Here is a 24,059-nt window from a genome sequence, read left to right on the forward strand (position 1 = left end):
TGACGTATGGGATAGCAGATACCCAAGATGTGGAACTTCCACGCAAGAGTCACTAGAGAGGGAGGGATAAAATAAAGACAGCCAATTCCGCTGAAAAAATAATACACAACCCAAATCAAAAGTTTTAATCTAAATAATGAAAAAAAAATGAAATCATAAGCAGAAGAATCAAACTGAAACAGCTGCCTGAAGTACTTTTCTACCAAAAACTGCTTCAGAAGAAGAGAAAACATCAAAATGGTAGAATTTAGTAAAAGTATGCAAAGAAGACCAAGTTGCTGCTTTGCAAATCTGATCAACAAAAGCTTCATTCCTAAAAGCCCAGGAAGTAGAAACTGACCTAGTAGAATGAGCCGTAATCCTTTGAGGCGGGGACTTACCCGACTCCACATAAGCATGATGAATCAAAGACTTTAACCAAGACGCCAAAGAAATGGCAGAAGCTTTCTGACCTTTCCTGGAACCAGAAAAGATAACAAATAGACTAGAAGTCTTTCTAAAATCTTTAGTAGCTTCAACATAATATTTCAAAGCTCTTACTACATCCAAAGAATGTAAAGATCTCTCCTTTGAATTCTTAGGATCAGGGCACAATGAAGGGACAACAATTTCTCTACTAATGTTGTTAGAATTCACAACCTTAGGTAAAAATTGAAATGAAGTCCGCAACACTGCCTTATCCTGATGAAAAATAAGAAAAGGAGATTCACAAGAAAGAGCAGATAACTCAGAAACTCTTCTAGCAGAAGAGATAGCCAAAAGGAACAAAACTTTCCAAGAAAGTAATTTAATATCCAGAGAATGCATAGGTTCAAACGGAGGAGCCTGTAAAGCCCTCAAAACCAAATTAAGGAGGAGAGATTGACTTAATGACAGGCTTGATACGAACCAAAGCCTGTACAAAACAATGAATATCAGGAAGATTAGTAATCTTTCTATGAAAAAGAACAGAAAGAGCAGAGATTTGTCCATTCAAAGAACTTGCAGATAAACCTTTATCCAAACCATCCTGAAGAAACTGTAAAATTCTAGGAATTCTAAAAGAATGCCAGGAGAACTTATGAGAAGAACACCAAGAAATGTAAGTCTTCCAGACTCGATAATAAATCTTCCGAGACACAGATTTACGAGCCTGTAACATAGTATTAATTACTGAGTCAGAGAAACCTATATGACTAAGAATCAAGCGTTCAATTTCCATACCTTCAAATTTAATGATTTGAGATCCTGATGGAAAAATGGGCCTTGACATAGAAGATCTGGTCTTAACGGAAGTGTCCAAGGTTGGCAACTGGCCATCCGAATGAGATACGCATACCAAAACCTGTGAGGCCATGCTGGAGCCACCAGCAGTACAAACGAACGTTCCATAAGAATTTTGTATATCACTCTTGGAAGAAGAACTAGAGGCGGAAAGATATAGGCAGGATGATAATTCCAAGGAAGCGACAACGCGTCCACTGCTTCCGCCTGAGGATCCCTGGATCTGGACAGATACCTGGGAAGTTTTTTGTTTAGATGAGAGGCCATCAGATCTATTTCTGGAAGTCCCCAGATTTGAACAATCTGAAGAAATACCTCTGGGTGAAGAGACCATTCGCCCGGATGTAATGTCTGGCGACTGAGATAATCCGCTTCCCAATTGTCTACACCTGGGGTGTGAACCGCAGAAATTAGACAAGAGCTGGATTCCGCCCATACAAGTATCCGAGAGTCCCACCTTGATGATTGACATACGCCACGGTTGTGACATTGTCCGTCTGAAAACAAATAAACGATTCTCTCTTCAGAAGAGGCCAGAACTGGAGAGCTCTGAAAATCGCACAGAGTTCCAAAATGTTGATTGGTAATCTCGCCTCCTGAGATCCCCATACAGCTCCCCAACCTGAAAGACTCGCATCTGTTGAGATCACAGTCCAGGTTGGACGAATAAAAGTGGCCCCTTGAATTAAACGATGGTGATTCATCCACCAAGTTAGAGAAGATCGAACATTGGGATTTAAGGATATTATTTGTGATATCCTTGTATAATCCCTGCACCACTGGTTCAGCATACAAAGCTGAAGAGGTCTCATGTGAAAACGAGCAAAGGGGATCGCGTCCGATGCAGCAGTCATGAGACCTAGAATTTCCATGCAAAAAGCTACCGAAGGGAATGACTGAGACTGAAGGTTTCGACAAGCTGAAACCAACTTCAGACGTCTCTTTTCTGTTAGAGACAAAGTCATGGACACTGAATCTATTTGAAAGCCCAAAAAGGTTACTTTTGTTTGAGGAATAACTACATGAGGTTTAAAAACTGAATTTAAACGCTTAGTAGATTTAGTATCAAGAGGACTACACTCTTCCATATCTAATGCAATTAACACTTCTTTAAGTAAAGAACGAATAAACTCCATCTTAAATAAATATGAAGATTTATCAGTGTCAATATCTGAGGCAGAATCTTCTGAATCAGATAGATCCTCATCAGAAACAGATAAGTCAGAATGATGACGGTCACTTAAAAATTCATCTGAAATATGAGAAGTTTTAAAAACATAATTTATGTAAGAATTTACCTGATAAATTCATTTCTTTCATATTGGCAAGAGTCCATGACCTATTGACATATGGCATATACAATCCTACCAGGAGGGGCAAAGTTTCCCAAACCTCAAAATGCCTATAAATACACCCCTCACCACACCCACAATTCAGTTTAACGAATAGCCAAGCAGTGGGGTGATAAAGAAAGGAGTAGAAAGCATCAACAAAGGAAATTTGGAAATAATTGTGCTTTATACAAAAAAATCATAACCACCATAAAAAGGGTGGGCCTCATGGACTCTTGCCAATATGAAAGAAATTAATTCATCAGGTAAATTCTTACATAAATTATGTTTTCTTTCATGTAATTGTCAAGAGTCCATGAGCTAGTGACATATGGGATATCAATACCCAAGATGTGGAGTCTTCCACTCAAGAGTCACTAGAGAGGGAGGGAATAAAACAAAAACAGCCATATTCCGCTGAGAAAATAATCCACAACCCAAAAATAAGTTTATTTTCACTTTTGAAAGAAAAAAAACTTAAATCAAAAAGCAGAAGAATAAAACTGAAACAGCTGCCTGAAGAACTTTTCTACCAAAAACTGCTTCCGAAGAAGCAAATACATCAAAATGGTAGAATTTAGTAAATGTATGCAAAGAGGACCAAGTGGCTGCTTTGCAAATCTGATCAACTGAAGCTTAATTCTTAAAAGCCCATGAAGTGGAGACTGATCTAATAGAATGAGCTGTAATTCTCTGAGGCGGGGTTTAACCCGACTCCAAATAAGCTTGATGAATCAAAAGTTTCAACCAAGAAGCCAAGGAAATAGCAGAAGCTTTCTGACCTTTCCTAGGACCAGAAAATAAAACAAATAGACTAGAAGTCTTCCTGAAATTTTTAGTAGCTTCCACATAATATTTCAAAGCTCTTACCACATCCAAAGAATGTAAGGATCTCTCCAAAGAATTCTTAGGATTAGGACATAAAGAAGGGACAACAATTTCTCTACTAATGTTATTAGAATTCACAACCTTAGGTAAAAATTTAAAAGAAGTCAGCAAAACTGCCTTATCCTGATAAAAAATCAGATAAGGAGACTCACAAGAAAGAGCAGATAGCTCAGAAACTCTTCTAGCAGAAGAGATAGCCAAAAGGAACAACACTTTCCAAGAAAGTAGTTTAATGTCCAAAGAATGCATAGGTTCAAAAGGAGGAGCTTGTAAAGCCCTCAGAACCAAATTAAGACTCCAAGGAGGAGAAATTGACTTAATGACAGGCTTAATACGAACTAAAGCCTGTACAAAACAGTGTATATCAGGAAGTATAGCAATTTTTCTGTGAAATAAAACAGAAAGAGCGGAGATTTGTCCTTTCAAGGAACTTGCAGACAAACCCTTATCCAAACCATCCTGAAGAAACTGCAAAATTCTAGGAATTCTAAAAGAATGCCAGGAGAATTTATGAGAAGAACACCATGAAATGTAAGTCTTCCAAACTCTATAATAAATCTTTCTAGAGACAGATTTACGAGCTTGTAACATAGTATTAATCACTGAATCAGAGAAACCTCTATGACTTAGAACTAAGCGTTCAATTTCCATACCTTCAAATTTAATGATTTGAGATCCTGATGGAAAAACGGACTTTGAGATAGTAGGTCCGGCCGTAACGGAAGTGGCCAAGGCGGGCAACTGGACATCTGAACCAGATCCGCATACCAAAACCTGTGTGGTCATGCTGGAGCCACCAGCAACACAAAAGACTGTTCTATGATGATTTTGGAAATCACTCTTGGAAGGAGAACTAGAGGCGGTAAGCAGGTTGATAACACCAAGGAAGTGTCAGCGCATCCACTGCTTCCGTCTGAACATCCCTGGACCTGGACAGGTATCTGGGAAGTTTCTTGTTTAGATGAGAGGCCATGTGATCTATCTCTGGAAGCCCCCACATCTGAACAATCTGAGAAAACACATCTGGATGGAGAGACCATTCCCCTGGATGTAAAGTCTGGCGGCTGAGATAATCCGCCTCCCAATTGTCTACACCTGGGATATGCACCGCAGAGATTAGACAGGAGCTGGATTCCGCCCAAGCAAGTATCCGAGATACTTCTTTCATATCTTGGGGACTGTGAGTCCCACCCTGATGATTGACATAAGCCACAGTTGTGATATTGTCTGTCTGAAAACAAATGAACGGTTCTCTCTTTAGTAGAGGCCAGAACTGAAGAGCCCTGAGAATTGCACGGAGTTCTAAAATATTTATTGGTAATCTCGCCTCTTGAGATTTCCAAACCCCTTGTGCTGTCAGAGACCCCCAAACAGCCCCCCAACCTGAAAGACTCGCATCTGTTGTGATCACAGTCCAGGTTGGACGAACAAAAGAAGCCCCTTGAACCAAACAATGGTGATCTATCCACCATGTCAGAGAGTGTCGTACATTGGGATTCAAGGATATTAATTGTGATATCTTTGTATAATCCCTGCACCATTGATTCAGCATACAAAGCTGTAGAGGTCTCAAGTGAAAACGAGCAAAGGGGATTGCGTCCGATGCTGCAGTCATGAGACCTAAAATTTCCATGCACATAGCCACTGAAGGGAATGACTGAGACTGAAGGAGCCGACATGCTGCGACCAATTTTAAACGTCTCTTGTCTGTTAGAGACAGAGTCATGGACACTGAATCTATCTGGAAGCCTAAAAAGGTGACCCTTGTCTGAGGAATCAAGAAACTTTTTGGTAAATTGATCCTCCAACCATGTTTCCGAAGAAACAACACTAGTTGATTCGTGTGAGATTCTGCAGTATGTAAAGACTGAGCTAGTACCAAGATATCGTCCAAATAAGGAAACACCGCAATACCCTGTTCTCTGATTACAGATAGTAGGGCACCCAGAAACTTTGAAAAGATTCTTGGAGCTGTTGCTAGGCCAAATGGAAGAGCAACAAATTGGTAATGCTTGTCTAGAAAAGAGAATCTCAGAAACTGATAGTGTTCTGGATGAATCGGAATATGAAGGTGTGCATCCTGCAAGTCTATTGTGGACATATAATGTCCTTGCTGAACAAAAGGCAGAATAGTCCTTATAGTCACCATCTTGAAAGTTGGTACTCTTACATAACGATTCAACATTTTCAGATCCAGAACTGGTCTGAACAAATTTTCTTTCTTTGGTACAATGAATAGGTTTGAATAAAACCCCAAACCTTGTTCCTGAGGAGGAACTGGCATGATTACCCCTGAAGACTCCAGGTCTGAAACACACTTCAGAGAAGCCTGAGCTTTTACTGGATTTACAGGAATGCGTGAGAGAAAAAATCTTCTCACAGGAGGTCTTACTTTGAATCCTATTCAATACCCTTGAGAGACAATGCTCTGAATCCAATGATTTTGGACAGATTTTATCCAAAAATCCTTGAAAAACCTTAATCTGCCCCCTACCAGCTGAGCTGGAATGAGGGCCGCACCTTCATGCGGACTTAGGGGCAGACTTTGGTTTCCTAAATGGATTGGATTTATTCCAGTTTGAGGAAGGCTTCCAACTGGAAGCAGATTCCTTGGGAGGAGGATTGAGTTTTTGTTCCTTATTCTGACGAAAGGAACGAAAACGGTTAGAAGCCTTAGATTTACCCTTAGGTTTTTTATCCTGAGGCAAAAAAACTCCTTTTCCTCCAGTGATAGTTGAAATAATAGAATCCAACTGAGAACCAAATAAATTATTACCTTGGAAAGAAAGAGATAGTAATCTAGATTTAGATGTCATATCAGCATTCCAAGATTTAAGCCACAAAGCTCTTCTAGCTAATACAGCTAAAGACATGGATCTAACATCAATTTTGATAATATCAAAAATGGCATCACAAATAAAATGATTAGCATGTTGCAGTAAGCGAACAATGCTAGACAAGTCAGAATCCAATTCATGTTGCGCTAAATTTTCCAACCAGAAAGTTGATGCAGCCGCAACATCACCCAAAGAAATAGCAGGTCTGAGAAGATGACCTGAATATAAATAGGCCTTCCTTAGATAAGATTCAAGCTTCCTATCTAAAGGATCCTTAAAGGAAGTGCTATCTTCCATAGGAATAGTGGTACGTTTAGCAAGAGTAGAAATAGCCCCATCAAAAATTTATAGATTTTGCTGGTAAAGGATACATTCTCTTAAACCTTGAAGAAGGAATAAAGGAAGTACCTGGCTTATTCCATTCCTTAGAAATCATATCAGAAATAGCCTCAGGAATGGGAAAAACACCTGGGGAAACCACAGGAGGTTTAAAAACAGCATTTAAACGTTTATTAGACTGAACGTCAATAGGACTGGTTACCTCAATATCCAAAGAAATTAACACTTCTTTTAATAAAGAACGCATATACTCTATTTTAAATAAATAAGTAGATTTGTCAGTGTCAAAATTTGAGGAAGGATCTTCTGTTTCAGATAGATCCTCATCAGAAGAGGATGAATTATTATGTTGTTGGTCATTTGAAATTTCATCAGCTAAATGAGAAGTTTTAAAAGACCTTTAACGTTTATTAGAAGGTGGAAATGCAGACAAAGCCTTCATAATAGATTCAGAAACAAATTCTTTAAAATTTACAGGTATATCATGCACATTAGAAGTTGAAGGAACTGCAACGGGCAATGTACTATTACTGATAGAAACACTATCTGCATGTAAAAGTTTATCATGACAACTATTACAAATGACATTCGGTGGAATAATTTCTACAATTTTACAACAAATACACTTAGCTTTTGTAGAACCCATGTCAGGCAGCAATGTTCCAGCAGAAACTTCAGAGGCAGGATCAGATTGGGACATCTTGCTCAATGTAAGAGAAAGAACAACATATAAAGCAAAATTATCTATTTCCTTAAATGACAGTTTCAGGAATGGGAAAAAATGCAAAAGCATAGGCCTCTTGATAGAAAAGAAAGCAGGAGGCAAACAACAATGGGGTATTGAAATAATGAAGAAAAAATTGGCGCCAAGTATGACGCACAACGTAACGTAAACTTTTTTGGCGCCAAAAATGACCGGAAATGACACACTTGCGTCACTAATGACGCTGCCGTGTGAAAGGTCTCGACGTCACGGAAATGACGAAGTTGCGTCAAAAACGTAATTTCCCGCGCCAAAAAAGACGAAATAAAGTCTAACATTTGACGCACCCGCGGGCCTAATACCCGCAAATGCAAAAAGTAGTCAAATTGAGAGAGACTAAACCCCAGGTAAGAAATAAATTTCTTAAAGTGTTTATATTCCCAAATATGAAACTGACAGTCTGCAGAAGGAAATACATGAACCTGACTCATGGCAAATATAAGTACAATACATATATTTAGAACTTTATATAATTTGCATAAAGTGCCAAACCATAGCTGAGAGTGTCTTAAGTAAATGAAAAACATAATTTATGTAAGAACTTACCTGATAAATTCATTTCTTTCATATTAACAAGAGTCCATGAGCTAGTGACGTATGGGATATACATTCCTACCAGGAGGGGCAAAGTTTCCCAAACCTTAAAATGCCTATAAATACACCCCTCACCACACCCACAAATCAGTTTAACGAATAGCCAAGAAGTGGGGTGATAAGAAAAAAAGTGCGAAGCATATAAAATAAGGAATTGGAATAATTGTGCTTTATACAAAAAAATCATAACCACCACAAAAAAGGGTGGGCCTCATGGACTCTTGTTAATATGAAAGAAATGAATTTATCAGGTAAGTTCTTACATAAATTATGTTTTCTTTCATGTAATTAACAAGAGTCCATGAGCTAGTGACGTATGGGATAATGACTACCCAAGATGTGGATCTTTCCACACAAGAGTCACTAGAGAGGGAGGGATAAAATAAAGACAGCCAATTCCTGCTGAAAATAATCCACACCCAAAATAAAGTTTAACAAAAAACATAAGCAGAAGATTCAAACTGAAACCGCTGCCTGAAGAACTTTTCTACCAAAAACTGCTTCAGAAGAAGAAAACACATCAAAATGGTAGAATTTAGTAAAAGTATGCAAAGAGGACCAAGTTGCTGCTTTGCAGATCTGGTCAACCGAAGCTTCATTCCTAAACGCCCAGGAAGTAGATACTGACCTAGTAGAATGAGCTGTAATTCTCTGAGGCGGAATTTTACCCGACTCAACATAGGCAAGATGAATTAAAGATTTCAACCAAGATGCCAAAGAAATGGCAGAAGCTTTCTGGCCTTTCCTAGAACCGGAAAAGATAACAAATAGACTAGAAGTCTTACGGAAAGATTTCGTAGCTTCAACATAATATTTCAAAGCTCTAACAACATCCAAAGAATGCAATGATTTCTCCTTAGAATTCTTAGGATTAGGACATAATGAAGGAACCACAATTTCTCTACTAATGTTGTTGGAATTCACAACTTTAGGTAAAAATTCAAAAGAAGTTCGCAACACCGCCTTATCCTGATGAAAAATCAGAAAAGGAGACTCACACGAAAGAGCAGATAATTCAGAAACTCTTCTAGCAGAAGAGATGGCCAAAAGGAACAAAACTTTCCAAGAAAGTAATTTAATGTCCAATGAATGCATAGGTTCAAACGGAGGAGCTTGAAGAGCTCCCAGAACCAAATTCAAACTCCAAGGAGGAGAAATTGACTTAATGACAGGTTTTATACGAACCAAAGCTTGTACAAAACAATGAATATCAGGAAGAATAGCAATCTTTCTGTGAAAAAGAACAGAAAGAGCGGAGATTTGTCCTTTCAAAGAACTTGCGGACAAACCCTTATCTAAACCATCCTGAAGAAACTGTAAAATTCTCGGTATTCTAAAAGAATGCCAAGAAAAATGATGAGAAAGACACCAAGAAATATAAGTCTTCCAGACTCTATAATATATCTCTCGAGATACAGATTTACGAGCCTGTAACATAGTATTAATCACGGAGTCAGAGAAACCTCTATGACCAAGAATCAAGCGTTCAATCTCCATACCTTTAAATTTAAGGATTTCAGATCCTGATGGAAAAAAGGACCTTGTGACAGAAGGTCTGGTCTTAACGGAAGAGTCCATGGTTGGCAAGATGCCATCCGGACAAGATCCGCATACCAAAACCTGTGAGGCCATGCCGGAGCTATTAGCAGAACAAACGAGCATTCCCTCAGAATCTTGGAGATTACTCTTGGAAGAAGAACTAGAGGCGGAAAGATATAGGCAGGATGATACTTCCAAGGAAGTGATAATGCATCCACTGCCTCCGCCTGAGGATCCCGGGATCTGGACAGATACCTGGGAAGTTTCTTGTTTAGATGAGAGGCCATCAGATCTATCTCTGGGAGCCCCCACATTTGAACAATCTGAAGAAATACCTCTGGGTGAAGAGACCATTCGCCCGGATGCAACGTTTGGCGACTGAGATAATCCGCTTCCCAATTGTCTACACCTGGGATATGAACCGCAGAGATTAGACAGGAGCTGGATTCTGCCCAAACCAAAATTCGAGATACTTCTTTCATAGCCAGAGGACTGTGAGTCCCTCCTTGATGATTGATGTATGCCACAGTTGTGACATTGTCTGTCTGAAAACAAATGAACGATTCTCTCTTCAGAAGAGGCCAAAACTGAAGAGCTCTGAAAACTGCACGGAGTTCCAAGATATTGATCGGTAATCTCACCTCCTGAGATTCCCAAACTCCTTGTGCCGTCAGAGATCCCCACACAGCTCCCCAACCTGTGAGACTTGCATCTGTTGAAATTACAGTCCAGGTCGGAAGAACAAAAGAAGCCCCCTGAATTAAACGAAGGTGATCTGTCCACCACGTTAGAGAGTGCCGAACAATCGGTTTTAAAGATATTAATTGATATATCTTCGTGTAATCCCTGCACCATTGGTTCAGCATACAGAGCTGAAGAGGTCGCATGTGAAAACGAGCAAAGGGGATCGCGTCCGATGCAGCAGTCATAAGACCTAGAATTTCCATGCATAAGGCTACCGAAGGGAATGATTGAGACTGAAGGTTTCGACAGGCTGTAATCAATTTTAGACGTCTCTTGTCTGTTAAAGACAGAGTCATGGACACTGAATCTATCTGGAAACCCAGAAAGGTTACCCTTGTTTGAGGAATCAAAGAACTTTTTGGTAAATTGATCCTCCAACCATGATCTTGAAGAAACAACACAAGTCGATTCGTATGAGACTCTGCTAAATGTAAAGACTGAGCAAGTACCAAGATATCATCCAAATAAGGAAATACCACAATACCCTGTTCTCTGATTACAGACAGAAGGGCACCGAGAATCTTTGTGAAAATTCTTGGAGCTGTAGCAAGGCCAAACGGTAGAGCCACAAATTGGTAATGCTTGTCTAGAAAAGAGAATCTCAGGAACTGATAATGATCTGGATGAATCGGAATATGCAGATATGCATCCTGTAAATCTATTGTGGACATATAATTCCCTTGCTGAACAAAAGGCAATATAGTCCTTACAGTTACCATCTTGAACGTTGGTATCCTTACATAACGATTCAATAATTTTAGATCCAGAACTGGTCTGAAGGAATTCTCCTTCTTTGGTACAATGAAGAGATTTGAATAAAACCCCATCCCCTGTTCCGGAACTGGAACTGGCATAATTACTCCAGCCAACTCTAGATCTGAAACACAATTCAGAAATGCTTGAGCTTTCACTGGATTTACTGGGACATGGGAAAGAAAAAATCTCTTTGCAGGAGGTCTCATCTTGAAACCAATTCTGTACCCTTCTGAAACAATGTTCTGAATCCAAAGATTGTGAACAGAATTGATCCAAATTTCTTTGAAAAAACGTAACCTGCCCCCTACCAGCTGAACTGGAATGAGGGCCGTACCTTCATGTGAACTTAGAAGCAGGCTTTGCCTTTCTAGCAGGCTTGGATTTATTCCAGACTGGAGATGGTTTCCAAACTGAAACTGCTCCTGAGGACGAAGGATCAGGCTTTTGTTCTTTGTTGAAACGAAAGGAACGAAAACGATTGTTAGCCCTGTTTTTACCTTTAGACTTTTTATCCTGTGGTAAAAAAGTTCCTTTCCCACCAGTAACAGTTGAAATAATAGAATCCAACTGAGAACCAAATAATTTGTTTCCCTGGAAAGAAATGGAAAGTAGAGTTGATTTAGAAGCCATATCAGCATTCCAGGTCTTAAGCCATAAAGCTCTTCTGGCTAAGATAGCCAGAGACATAAACCTAACATCAACTCTAATAATATCAAAAATGGCATCACAGATGAAATTATTAGCATGCTGGAGAAGAATAATAATATCATGAGAATCACGATTTGTTACTTGTTGCGCTAGAGTTTCCAACCAAAAAGTTGAAGCTGCAGCAACATCAGCCAATGATATAGCAGGTCTAAGAAGATTACCTGAACATAGATAAGCTTTTCTTAGAAAAGATTCAATTTTTCTATCTAGAGGATCCTTAAACGAGGTACCATCTGACGTAGGAATGGTAGTACGTTTAGCAAGGGTAGAAATAGCCCCATCAACTTTAGGGATTTTGTCCCAAAATTCTAACCTGTCAGGCGGAACAGGATATAATTGCTTAAAACGTTTAGAAGGAGTAAATGAATTACCCAATTTATCCCATTCCTTAGAAATTACTGCAGAAATAGCATTAGGAACAGGAAAGACTTCTGGAATAACCGCAGGAGCTTTAAAAACCTTATCCAAACGTATAGAATTAGTATCAAGAGGACTAGAATCCTCTATTTCTAAAGCAATTAGTACTTCTTTAAGTAAAGAGCGAATAAATTCCATCTTAAATAAATATGAAGATTTATCAGCATCAATCTCTGAGATAGAATCCTCTGAACCAGAAGAGTCCAAAGAATCAGAATGATGGTGTTCATTTAAAAATTCATCTGTAGAGAGAGAAGATTTAAAAGACTTTTTACGTTTACTAGAAGGAGAAATAACAGACAAAGCCTTCTTTATGGATTCAGAAACAAAATCTCTTATGTTATCAGGAACATTCTGCACCTTAGATGTTGAGGGAACTGCAACAGGCAATGGTACATCACTAAAGGAAATATTATCTGCTTTAACAAGTTTGTCATGACAATTATTACAAACAACAGCTGGAGGAATAGCTACCAAAAGTTTACAGCAGATACACTTAGCTTTGGTAGATCCAGCAGGCAGTGGTTTTCCTGTAGTATCTTCTGGCTCAGATGCAACGTGAGACATCTTGCAATATGTAAGAGAAAAAACAACATATAAAGCAAAATAGATCAAATTCCTTATAAGACAGTTTCAGGAATGGGAAAAAAATGCCAAACATCAAGCTTCTAGCAACCAGAAGCAAATGAAAAATGAGACTGAAATAATGTGGAGACAAAAGCGACGCCCATATTTTTTGGCGCCAAATAAGACGCCCACATTATTTGGCGCCTAAATGCTTTTGGCGCCAAAAATGACGCCACATCCGGAACGCCGACATCTTTGGCGCAAAATAACGTCAAAAATGACGCAACTTCCGGCGACACGTATGACGCCGGAAACGGAAAAGAATTTTTGCGCCAAAAAAGTCCGCGCCAAGAATGACGCAATAAAATGAAGCATTTTCAGCCCCCGCGAGCCTAACAGCCCACAGGGAAAAAAGTCAAATTTTTGAGGTAAGAAAAAATATGATAATTTAAAGCATAATCCCAAATATGAAACTGACTGTCTGGAAATAAGGAAAGTTGAACATTCTGAGTCAAGGCAAATAAATGTTTGAATACATATATTTAGAACTTTATAAATAAAGTGCCCAACCATAGCTTAGAGTGTCACAGAAAATAAGACTTACTTACCCCAGGACACTCATCTACATGTTTGTAGAAAGCCAAACCAGTACTGAAACGAGAATCAGTAGAGGAAATGGTAAATATAAGAGTATATCGTCGATCTGAAAAGGGAGGTAAGAGATGAATCTCTACGACCGATAACAGAGAACCTTATGAAATAGATCCCGTAGAAGGAGATCACTGCATTCAATAGGCAATACTCTCTTCACATCCCTCTGACATTCACTGCACGCTGAGAGGAAAACCGGGCTCCAACTTGCTGCGGAGCGCATATCAACGTAGAATCTAGCACAAACTTACTTCACCACCTCCCTTGGAGGCAAAGTTTGTAAAACTGATTTGTGGGTGTGGTGAGGGGTGTATTTATAGGCATTTTAAGGTTTGGGAAACTTTGCCCCTCCTGGTAGGAATGTATATCCCATACGTCACTAGCTCATGGACTCTTGTTAATTACATGAAAGAAACATACTTACCAAAAGACACCCATCCACATATAGCAGATAGCCAAACCAGCACTAAAACAGTTCTTAGTAGAGGTAATGGTAAATTTGAGAGTATATCGTCGATCTGAAAAGGGAGGTAGGAGATGAATCTCTACGACCGATAACAGAGAACCCATGAAAAAGACCCCCGTTAGAGAAATCATCGTATTCAATAGGTGATACTCCCTTCACGTCCCTCTGACATTCGCTGTACTCTGAGAGGAATCGGGCTTCAACAATGCTGAGAAGTGCATATCAACATAGAAATCTTAGCACAAACTTACTTCAACACCTCCATAGGAGGCAAAGTTTGTAAAACTGAATTGTGGGTGTGGTGAGGGGTGTATTTATAGGCATTTTGAGGTTTGGGAAACTTTGCCCCTCCTGGTAGGATTGTATATCCCATATGTCACTAGCTCATGGACTCTTGCCAATTACATGAAAGAAAGACCTTTTTCGCTTACTGGAAGGAGGAATAACAGACAGAGCCTTCCTAATAGATTTAGAAACAAATTCTTTTACATTAACAGGGACATCCTGAACATTAGATGTTGAAGGAACAACAACAGGTAATAGATTATTACTAATGGAAACACAATCTGCATTAGAAAGTTTATCATGACAGATATCACAAACAACAGCCGGGGGAACAGTTACCAAAAGTTTAGAACCAGCATCAGGCAGCGTCTTTCCAGAAGTAGATTCTGATCCAGGGTCATGTTGAGACATCTTGCAATATGTAATAGAAAAACAACATATAAAGCAAAATTATCAAATTCCTTAAATGACAGTTTCAGGAATGGGAAAAAAATGCCAAATGAACAAGCCTCTAGCAACCAGAAGCAATGAAAAATGAGACTGAAATAATGTGAAAAAAAGGTGGAGACAAGAATAACGCCCACATTTTTTGGCGCCAAAAATGACGCCCACATTATTGGCGCCAAGTACAACGCCCATATTTTTTGGCGCCAAGTATGACGCCACATCCTGTGACGCCGAAAAAAACGACGCCCACAATTTTGGCGCAAAAAAAGTCTGAACGTCAAAAAATTACGCAACCATGCACAAACTTCCGGCGTCAATTAGGGCGCCGGAAATGACAAAAAAAAATTTTGCGCCAAAAAAGTCAGCGCCAAGAATGACGCAATAAATTGAAGCATTTTCAGCCCCCGCGAGCCTAACAGAAAAAAAACAGGGAAAAAAGGTCAATTGAAAAAATTCTTTTAAGGTAAAAAAAAAATATTTCATATGCATTATCCCAATAATGAAACTGACTGTCTGAAAATAAGGAATACTGATTATCCTGAATCATGGCAAATATAAGTTTAAGACATATATTTAGAACTTTACATATAAAGTGCCCAACCATAGCTTAGAGTGTCATAATAAAATAAGACTTACTTACCCTAAGACACTCATCTACATATAGTAGACAGCCAAACCAGTACTGAAACGAGAATCAGTAGAGGTAATGGTATATATAAGAGTATATCGTCGATCTGAAAAGGGAGGTAAGAGATGAATATCTACGACCGATAACAGAGAACCTATGAAATAGATCCCGTAGAAGGAGACCATTGTATTCAAATAGGCAATACTCTCTTCACATCCCTCTGACATTCACTGCACTCTGAGAGGAAAACCGGGCTCCAGCCTGCTGCGAAGCGTATATCAACGTAGAATCTAGCACAAACTTACTTCACCACCTCCATGGGAGGCAAAGTTTGTAAAACTGAATTGTGGGTGTGGTGAGGGGTGTATTTGTAGGCATTTTGAGGTTTGGGAAACTTTGCCCCTCCTGGTAGGAATGTATATCCCATACGTCACTAGCTCATGGACTCTTGCTAATTACATGAAAGAAAAATTAATTTATTCAACCAAGAAGCACCTCACAAATGTAAATGTATGTGGATTTTTGGGGTGTGAGTGTGAAAAAATGCGTTGCCCTTTTCATTGGACGTTTGTTAAAGGGAAACAGTCAATACAAATGCCTACATTCATTAAAGCTCAGTCCTCAGACTAATATCTCAATGAAAAACTCACCTGAACATCCCCGCTACAAAATGGTGAGGTTCAAAGATATTGATTAAAATCAATGGAGCCAGCTATACCTCTCAACTAGTTATCCTTAACAATGGAAGTGGTTCTATGATGTAGATCGTAAAAAGGGAAAGTAAAAGGAATAGTCTAATCAAAATTATACTGTTATGATTCAGATAGAGCTTCAATTTTTTTTTTTTTTTAAACTTTTATTTATATCCAGCAGTGCATACAGAGAGAAAAAGAAAAAACATAATTGGCGCCACGCAGGGCCCAAAACAGACAGCAGAGAAATCAAATGAAATTACCAACAGAAATATTAATCAATATAAACATGGTTTCTCTAAATTACATTGTATACTCTGCAGGAGGATTTTTCCTTTTTTTTTTTTTAACTTCCTATCCTAACAGTTTCTCAATCATTATGGCCTCCCTGTATATAATATTCTCAATCATTATGACCTTTACAGTATATAAGTGGAGAAGGAGAAAGAAGAAGAAAGAGAGAAGAAAAAAAGACTTAATATTATGTGAATGTAAGGGCTAATCGTCGGTACCTACCTCTGTAACAGAGGCAGACCAGGATTCATCTATGATAGCTGAGAACTTTGAGATCTCGCAGCAGGGTCACTATTATATATACTCTAAGGTGTTCCCTATTCTTCCTATCATCATAGTGGATTCCTTATCCAAATCTGGGTATAAGGTCAAATTTTATAGTCAAGGTCTAGATTGGTGACGTGGCAGTAGTCACCACTAGTTAAGACAGGCCATAGCACTACACCATACAACATGCAGCCACACAAAACCACAAAAAAAAAAAAAAAAAAAAAAAAAAAGGGGGAGGGAAAGGACTAGAGAGAGGGGGATTTTTATTCACCGCTCTCTATCTCCAGTTACCAAATGCCAAGAAGAACTATTTCTGAGTTCTTAAATGGGAAAATCAAGAAATCAATTTCCCTTTTTGGAAATGTTTTTATAAAAAATGCCCATTTATTAAAAAATGTTCTTATATCCGATTCTTTGTCAATATTTGTATCTTTTTGTTCTAGTATGCATTGTTTTTTTAGATAATTCTTGACTTCGATAATGGTTGGCAAAGTTCTCATTTTCCATTTTTTACAGATCAAGTATCTAGAGGCCAAAATAGAGAGATTTACTAGTTTTTCATTGCTCCGAGCGCTACTGTTAATATTTAAACATAAAATAATTTGATATAATGATAAAGTAGTTATTTCAATTTTCAGGACATTTTTAAGCCAGTATTCCAATTTATTCCAGAATCTTCTAATCTTGGGGCACTGCCAGAACATATGTATCAAATCTGCTGCAGGGCAGTAACATTTGGGGCATTTATTGAATTGTTGGTTATGCACTCTGAGGCCTCTCTCCGGGGTGAAATAAGCCCTATGAAGGAGCCTAAGATGCGCCTCTCGCCAGGTAGCCGAAATGGTGGTAGATGCGACTTTATTAATCGATAACTGAAGAGTTTTTGATACAATATTACTTTGAGGTATTAGAGAGGTCCAGATCGTTGCCAACCCTTCCAGAATAGGGGTGGCTTTACTGGCACTGAGTATGCGATAACACGGAGCAATAGACATAAAGCCATTTTTGGCTAAAGTTAGCCAATCTTCCAGCTTACCTAGCGCCCAGCACCAGTCAGCTTCTCTAACTAGTTCAGCGGTATAATGTCTTATTTGCAGATATGCAAAAAAATCTTTGTTAACCAGATTAAATTCAGTCTTCAATTCCTCAAAAGACTTAATACACTTTCTTTCGCTATCTATCAGAGAGGAGATCTTAACCAGGCCGTTGTTGTGCCATCGATTAAAGACAGCGGAATTTATCCCTGCTTGGAATTGTGGGTTTCCTATCATGGGAAGATAATTTGAAGCAATACTGGTTATTGCCAAGAGTTTAGTTACTTTCCACCATGCTTTTATAGGATTATATATAGTTTTAAGTCTTTTGATTTTTTCTGGAAGTTTCTTTGGCAGACAATGGATTAAAGCCACTGGAGAATATGGTTCACAGATATTAAGTTCAAGTTTATTATTAAGAATATAATTCTTAGTGAAGATCCAGTCCATTATTATACGTGCTAAGAAGCTGAGATTATAAAATCTAATGTTTGGCACTGCTATGCCTCCATACTCCCTTGGTGCAGTAAGTTTGGTAAAAGATATCTTGGATCTTTTCCCTTGCCATATAAATTGTATGAGTGCAGTATTGGTTGAGCGAATATCTTTTTCCAACAAGATTAAAGGGACGTTCTGCAGAATGTAGAGGAGCTTAGGAAGAAGAATCATTTTAAACAATTCTGAACGGCCAGAGATAGATAATGGTAGATGCTGCCAATCCTTTAATTTCTCTTTAATGCTAATTAGTATAGGGGATATATTCAACTTATATAAGTCTCTAAAGTTAGTCGGTATATGAATCCCAAGATACTTAAAGGAGTCGGAGACATCTTTAAATGGGGTATTTATGATAGAGCTATTATTTTTCCTCAACCAGAAAATCTCAGATTTTGATTTATTCACTTTGTATCCTGAGAAAGAGCTAAAGTGGTCAGTTATTTGAAGAAGTCTTGGTATATTAAGCTTTGTGTTAGATAGATAGATCAAAAGATCGTCGGCATATAGTCCAATCTTTATCTCAAAGTTCCGAATTTTTATGCCATCAAGAGATTCCCTTAGCATGATTGCGAGAGGCTCAATAGCTATATCAAAAAGAAGCGGAGAGAGAGGGCAACCCTGGCGCGTCCCCCTGTCCATTGGGATCGGGGATGAAACAGTGTCATTTATTATCAATCTTGTTTGAGATTGATTATGCAGATTATCTAGAAATCTAGGGAAGTTTCCTTTAAGTCCGAAGTTTGTTAGAGATGTTAATATATGATTAAATGTCACTGAGTCAAACGCCTTTTCTGCGTCAATTGAAAGAATGGCTAAGTCCAGGGTGTCCTCTCCCTCCGCTTCAGAAGAGGGGAGGTTCTGGATATAATCCAGGGTAACAAGAAGTTCTCTAATTTTTGCTGCGGAGTTTCGCTTATTAAGAAAACCGGCTTGGTCTGTATGAATTATTTTGGGTAAGATGGTCTGTAGCCTATTTGCTAAGATAGAAGACATAATTTTATAATCAGAGTTCAATAAAGCGATTGGCCTATATGACTCTTTTTGCAATGGATCCTTCCCTTCTTTTAAGATCAAAGTTGTAAATGACGAGGAGAAGGAGGATGAGACCGATTTGCCGTTAAGATAAACATCATTGAAAAGATTACTCAAATAAGGTATTATTTCAGGTGATAGAATTTTATAGACTTCGTTCGGAAGTCCGTCCGGGCCCGCTGCTTTATTGAGAGAGAGGTTAAAGATTACTTTCTCTATTTCTTCTCTTGAAATAGGAGAATTAAGGCTAATTATCTCATCGGCCGAGACTATCGGATAAGTGATTTTGCTCCAGAACTCTGAAGCAATCGCAGCATCATATCCCCTACATGTGTATATATCTCGAAAATATTCTATGAATAGATCAGATATTTCTTCTGGTTTCATTACTTGCTTCCCATTGTGTGCGAGTCTTTCTATCCTTGGTTTGTTTCCTTCGTTTTTAACTAATCTGGCTAGCATTTTTCCAGATTTGTTGCCAAATCTGTATAATTTGGCTTGAAATCTGAGTTGTCTGTAGGTTTCTTGGGCCAGTAAGAAGGTATCTCTAGTATTTTTAGCACGGATATATTTTGCCCAGTTTAAGGGAGTTTTTTCAAGTAGGAAGTGGTTATATGAGTTAACCAGAGAGTTGCACATTTCCCTCTCTCTCAGCTTAATCTTTTTAGATAGCGTAGCGGCATAGGCCAAGATTTCTCCTCTAAGCACAGCCTTTGCAGCCTCCCAGAATAATTCTGGGCGCTGCACATAATCTTTGTTAAAATTAGCGTATTCAGTAAACTTGTTTCTGATCCAATTCTTAAATTTTAAATCTGTAGTGAGATGGTAAGGAAAAAAAAATCGCGATGTTTTGGGCTTAAGATGATCAAGATATAATTCGAGGGAGATGGGACCGTGATCAGATAAGAGAATAGGCATTATTCCTGCTTTAACTTTTGTTATAGGTAGGTGTTCATCGATTAAAAATAGGTCAATCCTGGAAAGGGTTTTGTGAGCTTTAGAGAGGCAGGTATAGTTCTGGACTTCCGGATTTTGGACTCTCCAAATATCACGAATTGCAAGATTATGTTTAATTTTCTTAAGTATTTTAGAGTCTAAATTGTCTTTTTTCTGCTTTAGGTGTTTAGCCTTATTTCTGAGACGATCGAGGGGGCATTGTGGTGCCATGTTAAAATCACCCCCTACGATTAAATGGCCTTCACTAAATAGCAAGAGTTTTGATTGAATTAGGTTCCAGAAGTCTGGATCAGAGGTGTTTGGGCCATACACATTACAAAGAGTGTAAATTACTTGGGCAAGCTTAAGTTTTACCATAATATATCTCCCCCCAGGATCAGCCTCAGAGTGCAAAACCTTCACCTCAGATCTTTTCCCAATTAAAATAGCCACACCTCTTTTTTTCCCTACACTTGGTGCTACAAGAACTTCCTTAACCCATTGTGCCTTTAATTTTAGAGATTCTTCTAAGTTTAAATGGGTTTCTTGGAGGAAACCGATATCGGCGTGAACCTTTCGTAGATGGGCGAGTATCGCCTTTCGTTTAATGGGGGTCGAAATGCCTCCGACATTCCATGATACTATTTTCAATTTATTTATCTCTTGTGGCATTTACAGAGACAGGGAGGGAACAAGAGTGAGAGAAAAAAAAAAAAAAAAAAGAAAAAACACAAAAAAAAAAAAACAAAACACAAAAAATCAAGAAAAAACAAAGCAATCTATGCCCATTCATACAATCAACCAAACCATCCCCGACCCAAGGGGATTCCCTAGTCGTAAGACTTGTCTTTCCTTCAATTGTGGGTATCATCTTCTAGTGGAGTTAGGAGTTTACTGTCTGAAAAAAGCTCTCAGCCAACTGGGCATCCTCAAAAAAGTGTACTATATCATTCACTACAACTCTGAGTTTAAAAGGGTAAATTAAAGTCGCACGATGTCCGTTTTGTATGAACTTAGTGCAAATGGGAGCTAGCTCTCTTCTTTTAGATGCTGTGTGAGCTGAAAAATCTTGGAAAATCAGAATCGTTACATTATCTATGAGGAGTGGTTGGCTTTTGCGATAGTATTGTAGTATCATGTTTCTATCCTGGAAATTAAGTAGCCTCGCTATAATAGGTCTCGGACGGTTGGAATTTTTAGTGCCTAAGCGAGGATTGCCTACTCTATGTGCTCTTTCCACTATAATTGGATGATAAGTTGGGGGAATTTTTAAGGCTTTAATAAGTGTGTCTGATATAAAAAAAGTTAGATTGTCATATTGCTTGTCCTCTGGAAGGCCTATTATGCGTATGTTATTTCTTCTGGAGCGATTTTCTAGATCCTCCAGTCTGTCATAGATTTTTTGAATATTGCTACTTGATGCCTCAATCTTTGAACTATGAACTGTTGTTAGATCTTCCAGATCTGACACTCGTTGTTCTGCTTCCTGAATTCTATTGGAAAATTGTTTGATCTCTTGAGATAGTGACAGAATATCTTGTTTGATCTCTGTCCTGAGGGCTTCAAACTTAGGAGCAAGAGCATCTGATATATTAGTAACCAGAGTCTGTAAGGTAATAGATTCAGGAATGGCTACCCTGTGAGGTGAAGTTGGTAATATCTCAGCAGCAAGTTCATGAGTGTTCTTAGATTTCTTGTCCCTTTGCCTGGCTGCCATGTTTGGGGAAAGTGTCTTGGATGAAGTGGAAAGGAATTTGTCCATACGCTACGTGAGTGTGTGTAAGCGTATGAAGTGAAGAAAAAAAAAAAAAAAAAAAAAAAAAAAAAAAAAAAAGGGGGGGGGGGAGAGTGAATGCGAAGATCCCGGGGGGGGTTAAATCCGGGAAAATGAGAGTGTGAGGAAGTGGTGGTGGAGGAACGTGTGAGGAAGGAGGGAGAGAAAGAAACAAGGCAGTCAGGAAGTTAATTATATGAATGTTCTATAGAACAGGACAGTGAAGTTAAAAACTGCTTTGTGCGTGATCTACCCTTGAACTGCTCTATTGGTGTCTATTAAGGTATATTGTAGTTATTTATTTTCTAAATGTGTGTTTTTAGGTTAATATATTGGAATGAGAAAATTATAAAGCAGAAAAGGAGAGAGAAATAAGAGTCTAGAGTGAGGCTGAAATAGTTGTGAGTTTACTACAGATTCAAGTATATGAAGTTAATAAAAAGTTCAGATGGTAAAGTGCTAAGAAGTACTCAAGCTTCTGTAATGTATCTCAGAGAGACCAAAAGGATACTTACTAAAATAAGTAAAGTCTGTATGAAGTCTCTCCCTCTTTTTCTTATAGGGAATAAAATTGTTAATTTGTTCAGCAGTTACAGTCTAGATAAGTATCTCCTACTAATTTGCTATAAAGGTAATTAAGAAAATATTTTAGCCTGGGCCGTAATTAAGTCTACTTACATTTGTGGTTAATCGGGGACACTTTAAGTGTAGATATAAAATTTCTAGCCCGTTTGTGACAGATATAAGAAAAAAAAAAAAAAAAAAAAAAAAAAAAAAGGTACAGCCTCAAAGTAGTCTAGTTCTCATAGTTTTGTTCTCTCTCTTCCCCTGCAAATCTTTACCTACAGCTAGAGGCCAAATGTAAGGTTTATATTAAAAAGGCAGTGTGATTTTAAATCAAGACAAGGCTTGTCTATTATATTAAGTTATGTGCCCCTGTAATTTTTCCCACAGTAGAAACAGAAAAGAGATACTGTCTTATCAGAAAAATTATGTGTGGTGGAAAACTACCTTAGATAGTGAAAAATATTAGGAGATAGCCTGTTCTGTTCATTTTAAACAGATGAGATAAATCAACCATAACTATGACCAAGAACAAGGAAATTTAAACATAGACCAAATAGCAGTAGAATTATAGTTCTAAAGTCACATATATTGTATGAAAAGATGACAGAGTATGGCCCTAAGTCAGCAATGCAAGATATAATATTACATTTTTGGAAGAAGAGATATAATGATTAGCAGTTCACAGTGATTTTACAGATATAAGAAATATATTTTCTCCTCTTCCCTTTACAGTTTCAGACAAAATTAGTAAGCATGTCTAATTTATCCAAAAAAAGAGGAAAAAAAAAAAATAAGGGAAATTTTTTCTTTTCCCTCCTTCTCTTTTCCTTACAAACCAACCAGCACAGCTTACTTGATAATTAGGGTGGATATAGGCTTCTTAATGTGGACAATGCTTACAACAAAGAGGCTAATTTATTAAACATTATATTTTAAGGGTAAACAGTTCCTTTCAATGAATTTAAACAATCTAGGACAGGAACATGAAAAGACAAAAACAGAAAAGACAGAGAAAATGTCCAGTAGCTTATTATTTTATCCAAGGGGATAAAGCTTTCCCCATTAAGTGATGAGTGAGTTGCCCATAAGGGCCAGGTTAAGTGCTGAACTGTTAATCGTTTGCCTTTGTCCCTCCTTATCCCCCTTTACCAGGTTTTGGCTTTATCTGAGTAATGTAGTTTTATAAGACAGGGGTAGGGAGGATAATGCTGATATTTTCAAATAGCCAAAGGAGAGGAAGAAATCATCAATATTACCCGCTGGAGATCTGAGGAACATCCATGACCGAGGGAGACCCCCCTCTAAAGCGACCCCTCTCGCGCAGCACCGGTGGGAGAGGGGGCGCCTATTCAGGACCGCTGAGAATGTGAGCTGTCGCTCATCTGTCAAGGATTCAGGCCAGTCCGGAAAGCGAAACTGCAGCGGGGATTTTTTCGCCTGATGTCTGGGTGGTACTCCTGGAGGCGAGCAGCGGTCGGGTCCCCTCACGCAGCACCGGTGGGAGGGGACTACGCGACCGAAAAGGAAGTGCCAAGCTCCAAGCCTCTCCACCCCTCTCCTCCCTTGATGACGACCTGTGAAGGAGACCAAGTCGGGCAGAGAACCCCGGGTCCGCAGACGATGCCGGATATCAGCAGCAGGAAACCTCTTTTTAACCGGGTAAGATCGTAGGGGGGGTCAGTAACACTACAGGTCTCAGAACAGCGGGGAAGGAGAACAGCGGGTAAGACTATAGTGTG

The sequence above is a fragment of the Bombina bombina genome, chromosome 1 (assembly GCF_027579735.1).
Source record: "Bombina bombina isolate aBomBom1 chromosome 1, aBomBom1.pri, whole genome shotgun sequence".
In the NCBI taxonomy this organism is placed as follows: domain Eukaryota; kingdom Metazoa; phylum Chordata; class Amphibia; order Anura; family Bombinatoridae; genus Bombina; species Bombina bombina.